Below are 16,247 nucleotides of genomic sequence, written 5' to 3'. Positions count from 1 at the left end.
TAGGTTTCATCAAGGGTTGCTGTAGGAGTTTTGATGAGCTTAGTGTGCCCTCTGCTGGTTAGCTAAACATTTTCATTTTTAAAGAAACAGGCATAATACTTGGTCAGGAAAAAAAATAACCCGATGTTTTGAGAATGTGTGTTATTTAGAACAGCCGTTGGACCTCTGAGGTTATTTAGTCCAACCCCTGCTCAAGCAGGAGATCCTATAGTATACCATTCTAGACAAGTGCCTGCCCAGTCTCTTCTTACAAACCTCCAGCGATGGAGCACCTACAACGTTTGAAGGCTACTTTGAACGTTACTCATTCCCTTTCACTTAAGAACAAGGAATGCAGGACTGATAAGAGATTAGCAAATGACACGTTTATTTATGGGGTTTATTTAGAGCCTCAATCTGTAGGATTCCAGGCAACCTGTAGAATCCAACCACAGAATAAAGCAATGATAAGACCACGGCTGCAAATGATAGCAAGCCATTATATCAGAATCAGCTCCCCCAAGTCCTCTGGAGAAACTATATCGATCTGTTCTCCAAATCCAGAAATATGTTGGCAGAAAACTGTGAGGCATGAAGAATAAAGTCCACACGTTTAAGTTCCAGTTAAGCCAGGAGGTGAAATCCAGCAGGTTCTGACAGGTTCTGGAGAACCGGTAGTGGAAATTTTGAGTAGTTTGGAGAACCGGCAAATACCACCTCTGGCTGGCCCCAGAGTAGGGAGGGAATGGGGATTTTGCAGTATTCTTCTCTGAGGAGTGAGGAGGGAATGAGGATTTTGCAGTATCCTTCCCCCAAGAGTGGGGAGGGAATGGGGATTTTGTAGTATCCTTCCCCCAGGAGTGAGGAGGGAATGGAGATTTTGTAGTATCCTAGAGTCAAGCTATTCTCCAAAGCACCTGAGGGCAGGACATGAAGCAATGGGTGGAAACTAATCAAGGAGAGAAGCAACCTAGAACTAAGGAGAAATTTCCTGACAGTTAGAGCAATGAATCAGTGGAAGAACTTGCCTCCAGAAGTTGTGAATGCTCCAACACTGGAAGATTTTAAGAAGATGTTGGACAACTGTTGGTCTGGAGTGGTGTAGAGTTTCCTGCCTAAGCAAGGGATTGGAGTAGAAGACCTCCAAGGTCCCTTCCAACTCTGTTATTCTAAACATCTCTCTCTAGAAGGAGGTGTCATTTTCATCCAAGAGTTTTTTCAGATGCCACTGGCTCCTTCAAACCTCGCAGAGATTGGGAGGTCGTGGAGATGCTCCGTTGACCAAATGACAGCAAGACAGGCAAAGCCAATGTGTAGAACAAGCACAATGGAAAGAATCATCATCAGATTTTTGGAGGAGAACATCCAGTTGAGTAAAAGCCTTCAAAAACAATAAGCTCTTCTTAATTTTCTTGGAAAAACACCAACCTTCTCATCTTTTGATGATACCACCAGAACTTCCACACAAGGGGCGTTCAATGCCTCCTTAGAACCCCACTGCAGATGAGTATGTACTGTACTGTATGTGGGCTGCCCCGGTTTGAGAACTGTGGGCTTAAACGGATCTGCAACGCACAATTAAAACCCACCTTGGTTATCTTCCCATGAATAGAATAGAATAGAATTCTTTATTGGCCAAGTGTGATTGGACACACGAGGAATTTGTCTTGGGTGCATACGCTCTCAGTGTACATAAAAGAAAAGATACCTTCATCAAGGTACAACACTTACAACACTTAATGATAGTCGTAGGGTACAAATTTAACACTTAATGATAAAACACTTAATGATAGTCATAGGCTACAATTAACCAATCAGGAAACAATCAAGATAACCACACTATTGTTCTTACTTTCTCTGAAGACCTTGCTATATACCAATGCATTCCTTATTAACCCATTAGAAGTTTTACCAACATACAGTAGTGGCCAAAATTGTGGAAACCTTTTGGGAAAAGTGTATTTTCTAAAACTAGCTAATAACACCACTTTTTTTCTTTTTGGAGTAGTACCATAAAATTGCATATCAATGAAAAGATAATTTAATCAAGAATGTAATGCAACAACCTTTATGAAGGATTTGCTATTAGAATAGCAGTTACAGTATAAAGAAGAAAAGTGAAACACGTAGAAAAAACAAGATATACAAAAATGATCACCACAGAAAAAAAAGAGATATACAAAAATTATCACCATGTCAGTTAATACTTAGTTGGGTAACCTTCAGCATGAATTACGGCCTTATAACGTCTTCCCGTGGAGTGAAGCAAGTCTTTTAGTTCTGCAGCTGTTATCATGTGAAACCAAGATTGAAGGATGGCTTCTATTCACTGGGTTTTATTGCTGGATCGCTTCTGACTAACCAGCTTCTTTAGTCAGCTCCATAGATTTTCATTTGAGGTCTGGGCTATTCCCAGGTCATTCCAGCAGTGGAATATATAAATAAGATAATCATCTTGAAACTCCCCCCAAAAGTGGTGTTATTATAGCCATCAAACCTCAAAAATACACTTTTCCCAAAAGGTTTCCACAATTTTGGCCACTACTGTAACCACACTATTGTTCTTACTTTTTCTAGAGACCTTGCTCTATACCAAGGCATTTCTTATTAACCCAATAGAAGTTTTATTTAAAAAATCGCTGCACGTTTACAAAGCCAACATGCATTCATTACGGATTCCTTTCTTTCGAAAATTGCTGAGATCTATCTTCCTAATTTTGGGGTATCCCTCTAATTCCAGAACCGGTTCGTCATGCACGCAAAATTTTATATACATTATATATGCCTTTCCCCCAACCCCCCGCCGCTGTTTTCCTTAACAAACCCCAAAAGTATACATCTTTAAAAACTGGAGAGTGCTGGAAGGGGAACCCTGGCTTTGAGCTGATGCAAGATGACACAAATCCCGTATCTGTGACAACTTTTTTTTAGACCTGCAAACCATCATAAGCAGGTCTGCTTATTTGTAACGAGTCATCAGACCATCACAAAGTAAAGTCTCTGTATAAAAATAACTGCGTAAGTTAACCTAAATCACATTGGTACAGGTCCGTATTATATGTTACAAACAAACAGAGCGTTTCTCGGAGCTTGAGGGAAATGCAGCAGTGTTACAGTAAAAACCTACAAAAAATAAATAAATAAGATAAAAATAATAAGAACCCCAGCGTATTTTTAAAAAAGGACCGAGCGAGACTACGGTGACTTTCTCCATTGTTTAACTTTGTACTCCTCTCTCGTAGACAGATTTTAAAAGACTCCTTAGCATTTCTTTCCCTCGCAGCTATAAAGAATGCATTTTAATTGATGCTGAGCAGAGAAATTCTCTTGCAGTTGTTTTTTTTTTTTTTTTTAAAACCCTCCGTGCATTTTGCTCCTCGGCTGGAGAAAAAAAAAAAAGATTTTGTTCCTTAAATGTCTGTTTGCAAATCCAAAACTGCTGGAGAGTTGAAAGTTGTACTTTTTAGCTGTTCGGAGAGGATGCGGGGAGTCGGTTTGTGCGTGAATGAATGTTCTGGCTTTTCACGGCGACTCCTCAAGGAAAGGAACTGATAATAAAACTGTCAGGGCAATAATGCCTTTCCACAGATCTATGATGAGACCACACAGGACAGCCGGTACTCTGTTCTGGTTGCTGCCTCTTAAAAAAAAAAGGCCAAAGAGGACCACCAAAATAATTAGGCGCCTGGAATGGCTCCCTACAAAGGAAACCTTACCGCTTTTTAGGGATGTTTTGCTGTGGGAGGAAAAAAACAGAAGAAGAGAGAATTGAACACAGGATCAGCCGCTGGAAACCAAATGCAGGGAGATTTAACACTGCCTGAAGATAAATCCCTCCCCCCCCCTTTTTTTTTTACAAAATGCACAAGTGTGGAATTTCATGCCAGAGTTGGGTTCGTGTCCATCGTTTGAATAGTTTGACCGGACCGGATGGCTAAATGGAGAGCCAGCTGGCCTAGTGGTTAAGGCATGAGGCTAGAAAGCCAGAGACTGTGAGTTCAAGTTGAGCCTTAGCCATCAAGAATGACAAACTGGGTGACTTTTGGGCCAGTCACCAGGAGGAAGTGAGTTCTAGTCCTGCCTTAGGCGTGAAAATTGGCTGGGTGACTTTGGGCCAATCACCAGGAGGCTGTGAGTTCTAGTCCTGCCTTAGGTCTGTATGATTTTGGGCTAATCACCTGGAAATGGAGAGTTCTAGTCCTGCCTTAGGCATGAAACCATCTGGGTGGCTTTAGGCCAATCACCAGGAGACGGTGAGTTCTAGTCCTGCCTTAGGCATGAAAGCCAGCTGGGTGACTTTGGGCCAATCACCAGGAGACTGTAAGTTCTAGTTCTGCCCCCAGGGGCAGGGCCTTCTCTGTGGGAGCTCCTACGCTTTGGAACAAACTTCCCGCTGGTTTACGTCAAGTGCCTGATCTTCGGACTTTTCGCCGTGAGATGAAAACACATCTATTTATTCAAGTGGGACTGGCCTAATTAAATTTTAATCTGGGGTTATTTATATTTTTAGGGTTTTTAAAACTATTTTAAATGTTTTAAATTTTTTTAATTTTTGGCCATTTTGTAATATGCTTTGTTTTAGTCTTGTTTTAATGTATATATTGTGCTTTTTATTTGGCTGTACACCGCCCTGAGTCCTTCGGGAGAAGGGCGGTATAAAAATCGAATAAATAAATAAATAAATAAATAAATAAATAAATAAATAAATAAATAAATAAATAAATAAATAAATAATAGAAGATTAAATCGCTGGTCCTTAGAAGATAAACCTCTGGTCCTGGTGACCGACCCAATTTGGATCCTGCAACATCATCCTGGGACACGTATATATGCCTTCCATTCGTGATATCATTTATTACTCCTTGGTTGAAAAAAGTCACAGATTTCTCCTTCCAATAAGCTCCAGACAATAATATATTGGAACATCTCTACTGGAGGTTGGTCCAATACCATTAAAGTGATACAGAATATACCCCTTTCTCTCACCAATTTTCCATCACTCAAATGCCCCTATTAAGAAAAGATTATTCATGTAATAACTGCGGCTAGAATTGCACAGCACAAAATTGGAAAAGTGAGGAGATCCGTACGGATGAAAATGTGATTAAGAAAATATTAGAATGTGCAGAAATGAATAGATTAACACTTGCAATTAACACTTGCAATCAACCTGCCTTCCACAGAGGACCTGTATACTGCACGAGTCAAAAAGAGAGCTGTGAAAATATTTACAGACCCCTCACATCCTGGACATAAACTGTTTCAACTCCTACCCTCAAAACGACACTATAAAGCATTGCACACCAGAACAACTAGCACAAGAACAGTTTTTTCCCAAACGCCCTCACTCCGCTAAACAAATAATTCCCTAAACACTGTCAAACTAGTTACTAAGTCTGCATTACTATTAATCTTCTCATCGTTCCTATCACCCATCTCCTCCCACTTATGACTGTAACCTTGTTGCTGGTATCCTTAAGATTTATATTGACTGTTTCTCTATCGTTAAGTGTTGTACCTTATGATTCTTGACGAATGTATCTTTTCTTTTATGTACATCGAGAGCGTATGCACCAAGAAAAATTCCTTGTGTGTCCAATCACACTTGGCCAATAAAAAATTCTATTCTATTCTATTCTGTTCTGTTCCGTTCCGTTCCGTTCGTTCCACTCCTATGCTATGCTATGCTATGCTACTCTTCTATTCTATTCTATTCTATTCTATTCTATTCTATTCTATTCTATTCTATTCTATTCTATTCTATTCTATTCTATTCTATTCTATTCTTTTCTAACATTTGCAATTAAAGGAAAGGAAGAATCTGATTATTACAAGATATGGGAATTATTTTATCAGTGGTTAGAAAATAAATATGAAAGCAATGTATTATAAAGGCAAATAAGTTAAGAGAAATGTTACAATAGGTATGTTAAGTATTAGTAGTAATACAAGAATAGATACAAATAATGAATATGGTGGTAAATTTTAAACGTTATGAGACAAAAACATGTACTCGGATGACACACTGTTTAATGAAAGATGAAATGTTTGTATTAAAAGAAAATTTAAAAAAATATATTTAAAAAATAATAAGAAAGATGGAACTGCCAACCTCCTAGTATCCCATTGGAATAGATTTAAGTAAAATATATGCAGGGCTAAATATACCCACCCACCCACCCCCAGATCTATTCCTCTCCTTCTCTCCCCATCCTGAAATCTCACGAGAGTATGTTGCTGAATCAAGAATACGTGATGGAATGTATAACATGTCCACGCTTTAAAGTACAGGAAGATCTTCATTGGATCCCCTTGTGGGCTTTCTTTGTGCCAAACTTTGGATATAAATCTCGGGTGTGAACAAGTAGCAAGATTCTAGCATCCGTTTGCTTGCCAAAACCACATTTTATTTTATTTTATTTTTTTGGAGCATCCTGGAGCATGTACGCTTCTGTTGGATTAATCTGACCTTTCTGGAGGAGTTATGATGTTCCGATGTTGTTCTCTCTTTCCATGACTACTTTCCATAATATCAAATGCTGAGATCTTCTCCAACCAGTTTCTAAGAGGAAGTTGTATTGCATTAACAGAGGGATACAATCAAGATCAAGGGAGGTACTAGTACCACTCTATAAAGCCTTAGTAAGACCACCCCTAGAATAGCGCATTCAGTTATGGTCACCACACTGTTAAAAAAAATGTTGAGACTCTGGGAAGAGTGAAGAGAAGAGCAACCAGGATGATTAGGGGGACTGGAGGCTAAAACATATGATGAACGGTTGCAGGAGCTGGGCATGGCTAGTCTAGTGAAGAGAAGGACCAGGAGAGACATGATAGCAGTCTTCCAGTATTTGCCCTAGAGAGGTAGGGGTCAAGCTATTTTCCAAAGCACCTGAAGGCCACACAAGGAATAATGGATGGAAACTGACCAAGGAGAGATTCAACCTGGAAATAAGGAGAAATTTTCTGACAATGAGAACAATCAACCGATGGAACAGAAGTTGCCATCAGAAGTTGTGGGAGCTTCATCCCTGGAAGCTTTCAAGAAGAGCCTGGACTACCATCTGTTGGAAATGGTCTCCTGCTTGGGGGTGGGTGGGTTGGACTAGATGACCTACAAGGTCTCTTCCAACACTTAATCTGCAACTGTCCATAGTCTGCAAATGACTTCTCAAGCAAGGGCTGGACCACATAGCCATAGCAATAGCACTTTGGACAGTTACTAAATGAACTGCTGCAAGTTGAGGACTATCTGTAGTTCAAATATGATCCAAGAGTCACAATGTGCCAACTCAGATGGTCCAATGGTCAAACAAGCAGGAACTAGATAGCAATAGCCCTTAGATTTATATAACGCTTCACAGTGCTTTGCAGCCCTCTCTAAGCGGTTTACAGAGTCAGCCTATTTGCCCCCAACAATCCGGGTCCTCATTTTACCAACCTTGGAAGGATGGAAGGCTGAGTCAATCTTGAGCCGGTCAGGATCGAACTCCTAGCCTGCAATACTACATTCTAACCACTGCACCATCATGGCTTTACATAACACTAGACATGTCCCTCAAAAGCAAAATCATGAAATTACTTCTCACTTACTTTGGCCAGGTCGTGCAGGGGGATTCACTGGAGAAAGCAATTATATTTGGAAGAGTTAGCAGTAAAAGGAAACGAGGTCGCCCAAAGAACACAGTGGCTGGACACCATCAAAGCTGACACCAGCCAGAGCTAAGAACAACTCAAAGAAGTAGTACAAGATGAGAAGATGTGGAGAGACCTGGCCCATAGAATCGTCAAGAGTTGGACACAACTGAATGGATATCACCATCATCATCACCCTCACCATCATCCTTCTAGGTTCATAGTCTTCGTATCTAATCCATTCTCTTCTTATTCTTGGCAACCAATCTTGGATCCTCCCATCCAAAGGAAAGAATGTAAAATTGCAGAGTGCCTTTGAGAAACTCAACAAAAGCATTGCCAACTGCCAGACTGGATGGACTACAAGGATCATCATATGGTGTCTGTTATTCTATTAAGGCTGACTCAGCCTTCCATCCTTCCGAGGTGGGTTAAATCAGGACCCAGATGGTTGGGAGCAATAGGCTGACTCTGTAAACTGCTTAGAGAGGGCTGTAAAGCACTGTGAAGTGGCATATAAGACTAAGGGTTATTGATATTGTCCTTCCTTCCTTCCTTCCTTCCTTCCTTCCTTCCTTCCTTCCTTCCTTCCTTCCTTCCTCCCTCCCTCCCTCCCTCCCTCCCTTCCTTCCTTCCTTCCTTCCTTCCTTCCTTCCTTCCTTCCTTCGCAGTGGTTAGAAGGTAGTATTGCAGGCTACTTATGCCAACCGCCAGCAGTTCGATTCTCACCGGCCTAAGGTTGACTCAGCCTTCCATCCTTCCAAGGTGAGTAAAATCAGGACCCAGATTATTGGGGGCAAGATGCTGACATTGTAAATTGCTTAGAGACATCTGTAAAAGCACTACGAAGTAGTATATAAGTCTAAAATGCTCTTGCTATTCCTTTATTCTGTTTTCTGTTTTCTGTTTTCTTTTCTGTCCAGGAGGTATCTGACTCTTAGTGGAGCTTTTATTCTTGCAGTGTAGCATTTTGCCACTAGATGGGAGAACTCGCTTAGAATCCAGAAATCCTTCTGCCTTGAAGGTGGCTTTTAAAGAAGGGTTTTCAAGAGAACAATCCTGCAACATCTTCAGTGAGTGAGTGAGTGAGTAAGTAGCTGTGATTTAATTTCCCAGTAAATTAATCTACAGTCAAAAATGACTTTGAAATCTGTTCATTAAATGCTTACGGGGTCATCTCTAGGTTTTAATAAGGGGCTACTGGACTGCAACTATCCACAACATTAGGATAGGATAGGATAGGATAGGATAGGATAGGATAGGATAAGATAGGAAAGGATAGGATAGGATATAATAGGATTAAGAATAGGATTAAGAATAGGATAGGATAGAAATAAGACTAGAGTAGAGTAAAATAGAATAGAATAGGAGTAGAGTAGAATAGGAGTAGAGTAGATTAGAACAGAACAGAATAGAAGTAGAATAGAATAGAATAGAATAGAATAGAATAGAATAGAATAGAATAGAATAGAATAGAATTAAGAATAGGATAGGATAGAATAGAATAGAATAGGAGTAGAGTAGAATAGAATAGAATAGGAGTAGAGTAGAATAGGAGTAGAGTAGATTAGAACAGAACAGAATAGAAGTAGAATAGAGTAGAATAGAATAGAATAGAATAGAATTAAGAATAGGATAGGATAGAATAGAATAGAATAGAATAGGAGTAAAGTAGAATAGAGTAGAATAGGAGTAGAATAGAGTAGAGTAGAGTAGAGTAAAGTAGAGTAGAGTAGAGTAGAATAGAATAGAATAGAACAGAACAGAACAGAACAGAATAGAATAGAATAGAATAGAATAGAATAGAATTCTTTATTGGCCAAGTGTGATTGGGCACGCAAGGAATTTGTCTTCGGTGCATAAGCTCTCAGTGTACAAAAAAGATATACCGGTAAGTGAAATATCAACATATTAACCAACATAGCTACCATAATAGAAGCTGAGAATTGTAGTCAGTTGTAGATGACATCAGAGGTCTTCTCTATCTCTCATCCCGTTCTTGGTTTCTGTGGTCTTCTGTGGTCCCCCTTGCTAACTAGGTCTGTATAGCCATCAGCTTCAACAGTTTGACCATGTTGGATGAACCCAGCCGTTGTGTAGGAGAAGAGCAGGCAGAGCTGAGAGGTGGAGTCAAGGGCATCATCAGTTTAGTGTTGTTATGTCGCTACAAGGATCCATGTCCAATCCCTGTTGAATTGTGTTGACCCTTATCTGGCACCAAATTTACCAATTTTACTCGACTAGATTCCTGTGTATAGGCTTGAATAAACCTTCCATATTGCCACTTAACGGATGGCCCTGATCCTTTGTGCCCGACACAATGTGAATTATGGGTTAGCGCGATGTGTATCATTTCACTTTGGCTTCATCCAACTATCCAAGGTCTATCCCAAAGGTGCTTTTTTCAAGAGGCAACGGAACTTTCTGGTTTTTCTTAGAAGACGTTTCGCTTCTCATCCAAGAAGCTTCCTCGCCTCTCATTGGATGGTGGGGAAGAGCTCAACAGAGCTGAAGAAGCTTCTTGGATGAGAAGCGAAATGCCTTCAAAGAAAAGTCCAGCTGAAAGTCCTCTTGAAAAAGCACCTTTAGGAGGACCTGGATGACTGAGATATCCACGGTCTAGCAATAATATTGCTCCAATATTTGAGGGTCTCCTACAAAAATGAGGGGGGGGGTCAAACTATTTTCCAAAAGGCAAGACAAGAAGCAACGGGTAAGGAGCTATTTCCTAATGGTGAGACCAATCAACCAATGGAATAGCTTTTGCCTTCAGAAGGGTGCTTCATCACTGGAGGCTTTCAAAAAGAGACCGGACAACCATTTGTCTGAAATGCTCAAGCAGGGGGTTGGACTAGAAGACCTCTGAGATCCCTTCCCATTCTATGTTTATTTTTTATATATATAAATATTTTTATTGTACATTTTTCTTTGTAATACATCGCATTTCCGGTTTTGCAACGACAGTGTAATGGCTGTATCCAGTCCTTTTTAAGCATACATCGTTTTATGCACTCTGATTATAACCAATATTCTCTTGATCATACATTTATAGTGTCTTATAAATGCATGAAGTTGTATGTCATAGTTATAAGCATTATTTTCATAATTGTACCATAACATTCTACATATTTATCTCTCTCCTTTCCCCTCTCTACTTCCTTCTCCTCCCTTTTCCCCTTCTCCTCCCCTCTCTTCTCTCTCCTCTTCTCCACTTCCCTCTCCTTCCCTCTCTCCTACTCCTCTCCTCTCGTCCATTTCCTTCTCTTCTTTCCCCTCTCTCTTCCATCTCTTTCCTTCTCTTCTTCCCTTGGCTTTTCTCTCCTCCCCTCCTCTCCTCCACCCCACTCCACTTCCCTCTCTCCTTTTGTCTCTCCCCTTCCCTTCCCTTTCATCTTTTTTCCTTTCCTTATTATATATACATTTCCATTTCCCTACAAGGTACAATGTATTTTCCAGGTGCCGTCTCATTCAAACATAACTAGACATTTTCTTGGATAGCTACATACCCATTCTATGTTGTATGTTCTATTGTCTGAAGAGGCATTTTTTGTTAGGAGACAAGACTATAAGACAGCATGTTTTGGTAGTGGCCGCAAATTTGCCCAGAGAGACACGATTTTATGATTGCGGTGGGTATAAATACAATAAATAGATAAATGTTCTGATGGCGTCTCTCAGCTAGGCAGAGAAATTCTATATCTCCAGAGGGGGGGGAAAAGGAGAAAAGATTTCCTAAATATGATTTCACAATTTTCCTTGCTCTGGGAGAAAGGAATACTTTTCCACATACACCCCCCCCCGCCCCTCATAATGGTTTTGAAAAATGTTGCAAAAATACGGCAAGCCCCTTCTGACTGCATCTCCTCTTCCAAATGCTCATAATACGCATGTTAAGTTAAACGATCTCCCTCTTAAAAAATGTTTATTACTTAAATATCGGGTAAGGGAGTTGGAACATTGTGTAACAAAAAATGTAAAGGGGGGAAAAGCTGACTCTCACGTTTTGTTGTTTTGGGGGTTTTTTTGTACCAACAAGAAATCTGCGTCTTCACTCTCTGCGTGCAAATACCATCTCACCAAGTAAACAAGAATTGTTGATGGATGAACAAAAAAATAGCTACGTACAAGTTCATTCTTTCATAGATATTGATATAAAATAAAGGCATGAATCCTATCGACAATATATATCTAACATATCTGCCTGCCTGCCTGCCTGTCTACACACTTATATCAGTGTTTATCAAATGAAGATATGGGATGTATCCAGTGGTGGGATTCAGCTAGTTCGCATCACTTTGGGAGAACCGGTTGTTAACTTTCTGAACAGTTTGCTAAACTGGTAGTTAGAAGAAATCATTAGGGCAGAGAACCGGTTGTTAAATTACTTGAATCGCACCACAGGATGTATCTACATATCTAACAGGACTATTTGTCCTTCTGTCTGTCTGTCTGTCTGTCTGTCTGTCTGTCTGTCTGTCTGTCTATCTATCTATCTATCTATCTATCTATCTATCATCTCTATCAACTATCCATCATCTCTCTCTCTCTCTCTCTCTCTCTCTCTCTCTCTCTCTCTCTCAGTATTTGTGTATTGTATGTAAGTGCACACATCTGTATTCTGAAAAGAAAGAAAAAGAGAGAGACACAGAGAGAGAAAAGGAATGAAGGAAGAAAGAAAGATAGAAAGAGAGAGAGAGGAGAGGAGAGGAAAAGAATGAATATATATAGAGAGAGAGAGAAGAGAGGAAAGGAAGGAAGGAAGAAAGAAAGAGAGGAGAGGAGAGAAGAGAAGAGAAGAGGAGAGGAAAGAAGAGGAAAGTAATGAAGGTAGAAAGAAAGAAAGAAAGAAAGAGAGAGAGAAAGGAGAGGAGAGGAAAGGAATGTAGATAGGAAGAGAGAGAGGAGACGAAAGGAAGGAAGAAAGAAAGAAAGAGAGAGAGAGAGAGGAGAGGGAGGAGAGGAGAGGAAAGAAGAGGAAAGAGGAGAGGAAAGTAATGAAGGTAGAAAAAGAGAGAGAGAGAGAGAGAGAGAGAGTAGAGGAAAGTAAAGGAATAAAGGAAGGAAGGAAGATAGATAGATAGAAAGAAAGAAAGAAAGAAAGATAGAACCATCCCCCTTCACAAGCCATGTCAGCCATCAATCCTTCCCTCAGCTTATTTCCCAAGACCCTGCAAGACGAGGGGGTCTCTGCCCATCCCTGAAAACGCAGCAGAACAAAATGTGGTAAGACACTAAGGGGCCATTTGTAACCAAATCCTATTACACCAGATACGGCTGGGATTAGGCCAGACATATTTTCCCAGAATACCCTCCCCCCACCGCCCCCAAGCCTTCTACAGATGTTCACTGTCCATTCCCCAGATGTTGTTCCTTTTCCCAAGACAAGCTTCCCTTTTCATTTCCAGGACGCCCCCCCTGCTCTCCGCTCTCAAGAGCCCAGCAGAAGTTCAATTTAGGTAGTCCTCGACTTACGACCGCAACTGGGAACGGAACCCCCCCCCAGGGCCGTTATTAAATGAGTCACACCCATGGCAGTTGATTTGACAAGCTTTTTTTAAAAAAAAGTTTTTGGCCACAGTTCTTAAGCGAATCACCGCCGTTGTTAAACGAATCGTTAAAACTGGTCATTAAACGAATCCTGTTTCTCACAATGGTTTTCCTTGTCAGAAGCTGGCTGGGAAGGTTGCAAATTTTGATTATGTGACTGTGGGGCATATGTTGAGGACTGGTGATAAGCTATAAGTATTTTAGGTGGGAGGGGCTATTCTTTTATGAATGTATTATTTTTTTATTCTTTTCTTTTCTTTTGTTATTTTTATTACTTTGCTCGTAGGGACACGGTGGCTCAGTGGCTAAGACGCTGAGCTTGTCGATCGAAAAGTCGGCAGTTCAGCGGTTTGAGTCCCTAGCGCCGCGTAATGGGGTGAGCTCCCATTACTTGCTCCAGCTTCTGCCAACCTAACAGTTCGAAAGCACGTAAAAAAATGCAAGTAGAAAAATAGGGACCACCTTTGGTGGGAAGGGAACAGCATTCTGTGCGCCTTTGGCATTGAGTCATGCCGGCCACATGACCACAGAGACGTCTTCGGACAGCGCTGGCTCTTCGGCTTTGAAACGTAGACGAGCGAAAAACGGGCCTATCGGAAGTTCAGGAAGGCCGGAAATGGGCCCGTTTCCAGCCTCCAGAGGGCCTCCAGAGCCTAGGGAGGCTGTTTTCGCCCTCCTGGAGGCTCGAGAAAAGCCTCCAGAGCCTGGGGAGGACAAAGAAGCTTCCCCTGTGCGTAGTGAAGGAGGCCAATTAGGCCACGCCCACAATGGCCACCCCCACCCAGCAACCAGGCAGAGAACCCCTTGCTAAAATTTTTGAAGCCCACCCTTGCCCAGAAAGGCTGTGTTTAAGACCCTACTTTCCCTAGCCTAGAGCCAAGTCAAGGTCAGCCCTTCACCTCTGAATGGGCAAATGGTACGATGGCCTTAAAAGCACCCTCGCTTAGCACCCACCCAGTAGTGAAATCCAAATTTTTTTACTACCGGTTCTGTGGGCGTGGTTTGGTGGGCGTGGCTGGAGAAGGAGACTGCAAAATCTCCATTCCCACCCCACTCTGGGGCCAGCCAGAGGTGGCATTTGCCGGTTCTCCGAACTGCTCAAAATTTCCGCTACCGGTTCTCCAGAACCTGCTGGATTTCACCCCTGCCCTGCACCCACCATTATATTTAACAAGGGAACGTGAAGTCTTCATGTTTCTAGCCGTTATTAGCACCAGACGTTCCCATTCTACATTTTCTTCCCGAATTACCCATTTTCTCCTCACATGCTCTGCCCTGCCTGGCATTGAAAGAGGAGGGTGTATATGTGTGTGAATGTGATCTCCCCTTGTTAATATTGCTGGGGCTTTTTTATTTTATTTTTTAAAAACCTTTTTCCCCCGAATGCCATCACTCTGCTTAACAACTAATTCCCACAACACTGTCAAATAATTTACTAAGACTGTATTATTATTATTATTATTATTATTATTATTTTCTTCCTTACTAGTATCTACTTGCTCAATAGTAGTACCTGTGAGAGGGATCTTGGAGTCCTAGTGGATAACCATTTAGATATGAGCCAGCAGTGTGCAGCAGCTGTTAAAAAAGCCAACACAGTTCTGGGCTGCATAAACAGAGGGATAGAATCAAGATCACGTGAAGTGTTAGTGCCACTTTATAATGCCTTGGTAAGGCCACACTTGGAATATTGCATCCAGTTTTGGTCGCCACGATGTAAAAAAGATGTTGAGACTCTAGAAAGAGTGCAGAGAAGAGCAACAAAGATGATTAGGGGACTGGAGGATAAAACATATGAAGAACGGTTGCAGGAACTGGGTATGTCTAGTTGAACCAAAAGAAGGACTAGGGAGACATGATAGCTGTGTTCCAATATCTTAGGGGCTGCCACAAAGAAGAGGGAGTCAGGCTGTTCACCAAAGCACCTGAGGGTAGAACAAGAAGCAATGGGTGGAAACTGGTCAAAGAAAGAAGCAACTTAGAACTAAGGAGAAATTTCCTGACAGTTAGAACAATTAATAAGTGGAACGACTTGCCTTCAGAAGTTGTGAATGCTCCAACACTGGAAATTTTTAAGAAAATGTTGGATAACCATCTGACTGAGATGGTGTAGGGTTTCCTGCCTGGGCAGGGGGTTGGACTAGAAGGCCTCCAAGGTCCCTTCCAACTCTGATGTTATGTTATGTTATGTTACTTCTTCCCACTTATTACTATAACCATGTTGCTTGTATCTTTCAATTATATTGCTTTTGTTTCCTAGTACAATTTGATAGCTTATTAGTAACCTTGACTATCACCAAGCGTTGAATTTTTTTATTCTTGATAAATGTATTTTATCCTCCTGATGAACAATGAGAGCTTCTGCACCGGAGACAAATTCCTTGTGTGTCCAATCACACTTGGCCAATAAAGAATTCTATTCTATTCTATTCTATTCTATTCTATTCTATTCTATTCTATTCTATTCTATTCTATTCTATTCTATTCCATTCCATTCCATTCCATTCCATTCCACTCCACTCCACTCCACCACTATTCTATTCTATTCTATTCTATTCTATTCTATTCTATTCTATTCTATTCTATTCTATTCTATCCATTTTTATCTGTTTTTATTTGTTTCCTAGTATGATTTGACAGCTTATTAATAACCTTAACTATCACTAAGTGTTGAATCTTTTTATTCTTGATAAATGTATTTTATTCTCCCTATGTACACTGAGAGCTTATGCACCGAAGACAAATTCCTTGTGTGTCCAATCACACTTGGCCAATAAAGAATTCTATTCTATTCTATTCTATTCTATTCTATTCTATTCTATTCTATTCTATTCTATTCTATTCTATTCTATCCTATCCATTTTTATCTGTTTTTATTTGTTTCCTAGTATGATTTGACAGCTTATTAATAACCTTAACTATCACTAAGTGTTGAATCTTTTTATTCTTGATAAATGTATTTTATTCTCCCTATGTACACTGAGAGCTTATGCACCGAAGACAAATTCCTTGTGTGTCCAAGCACACTTGGCGAATAAAAAATTCTATTCTGTTCTGTTCTGTTCTGTTCTATTCTGCAAACATCA

This window comes from Ahaetulla prasina, chromosome 14, assembly GCF_028640845.1.
Source record: "Ahaetulla prasina isolate Xishuangbanna chromosome 14, ASM2864084v1, whole genome shotgun sequence".
Classification (NCBI taxonomy): Eukaryota; Metazoa; Chordata; class Lepidosauria; order Squamata; family Colubridae; genus Ahaetulla; species Ahaetulla prasina.
This window is presented reverse-complemented; position numbering follows the sequence as displayed.